Source organism: Gavialis gangeticus, unplaced genomic scaffold, assembly GCF_001723915.1.
Source record: "Gavialis gangeticus isolate Ggan-Ray unplaced genomic scaffold, GavGan_comp1, whole genome shotgun sequence".
Taxonomy (NCBI): domain Eukaryota; kingdom Metazoa; phylum Chordata; order Crocodylia; family Gavialidae; genus Gavialis; species Gavialis gangeticus.
The window spans coordinates 45,766,974-45,768,421 of record NW_017729022.1 but is presented as its reverse complement, the minus strand read 5'-3'; the positions used below and the strand labels follow the sequence as shown (position 1 = coordinate 45,768,421).

General features: G+C 68.0%; 1 protein-coding gene across 1 annotated transcript in view; it reads left to right on the top strand.

The window, feature by feature from the left end:
- Positions 1 to 1,448, top strand: part of POC1B (POC1 centriolar protein B) — a 451,135-nt gene that overhangs the window by 155,430 nt on the left and 294,257 nt on the right. The window lies entirely within an intron of this gene.

The following is a 1,448-nucleotide window of genomic DNA, read 5'->3' as shown; positions in this document are numbered from 1 at the left end:
CGCGGGGGAAGCCTCTAAGGCAAGGGCCGTTCTCCTCGGCACTGCCCGCGGCGGGGTCCCGAGGGCTTGCGGCGCACAGGCCTCCCGAGCCTCGGGCGAGCTGGCGGGGAGCTGCCACCGAGGCAGAGCGCCACGTGACGGGCCCGAGCGCCACCCCCCGCCCCCGCCCGGGTGTGCCAGGGCCGGCGCCGGCGAGCTCGGAGCCCCTCGGCCTGTGCTGCTCCTGCCCCCCGGATCGGGGCCGCTTTGCTTTCCGTTTTTCTTGGGGGGGGGGTCTGATTTCAGAAAGCAAATCCGGGCGGCGCAGGGGGTCGGGAAGAAGTTACCCCGAGAGGTGGGGGCCTCCCCACTCTTGGAGGTTTTTGAGCCCCGGGTAGACAAAGCCCGGGCCGGAGTGATCTAGTCCGGGGGATCCAGTTGCTTGCCGCAGGGGGGCTGGAGCAGATGGGGCTGGTGCTGCACTAGTTGGTCCTGCAGGGGGTTGGACGCGATGCCCTCCCCGAGGCCCCTCCCGACCCCCGTTTTCTATGAATCGGGCTTTAACTCCTTCCCCGCTGCAAAGATCAATCGGGGACAGAGCTAGCGCCGCCGAGTCGCCTGGCGCAGCGCAGGCTTGCAAGGGTGTTTTAATGAAAAGCCCGGCTGAGATCAACGCCAACGAGTTAGGAAGAAGCGGGGGAAGGGAAGGGGGGGGGAGGGAATCCGCCTTCGTGGCATCGGTTCTTTTAAGGATTAGGAGGGGATCTGGAGGGGGAAGAAGGTGCCTTTTGTTCCTCGCATAACTGCACCGCTGGCTCCGTCCGCGCTCAGCCCAGCTTCGGCAGGAGGAAACCTGAGCCGCGGCCGGCTGTGTCCCCCCTCACCTGCCCCTTCCCCCCCCCCGGGCCGCTCCTCCTCTTTCTCCTTCCCCCCGCTGAGCCGCTTGTTTGCACTCGGCTTATCCGGAGCGGAAATTCCTTTCCGTTTTTGTGAATGACAAACTCATCAACACAACCTGTTCCAGCCGGCCCGTCGCCACGGCAACCGGCCCTTCCGCGCGCCCCCATTGGCTGGCCGAGAGAATGTATCCATTGAGACGTTCCATGCTTGTATCCATTGAGGAGCTGCTGGCGCGGGGGGTGCGCGGGGCTGATTAAAAGGGACATTGATCGCGGCGAAGAGGAGGAGGAGCGGGGGGAGGAAGGGGGTGGGGGAATCATGTGCGGGAAGGAGGGAGCGGGGCTGCCGAGCTGCACGCGACGGAGCCAGAGCGGCGGGGCAGCGCGCTAGCGGAGCGGCAGGAGCCCCAGCCGTCCTCCGGCTCCATTGAGAAAAGCCGCGCGGCGCCCACATGCCCGCGGGGAGCGGGGCTGGCCCGGCTTCCCCGTGAGCTCGGCGGGGGAGGGCCGCGTGATTCAGCCGCCCCGGGTGGAGGGAGCCGCCGCGCCGCGCCGCGCGGCCCCAGCCTC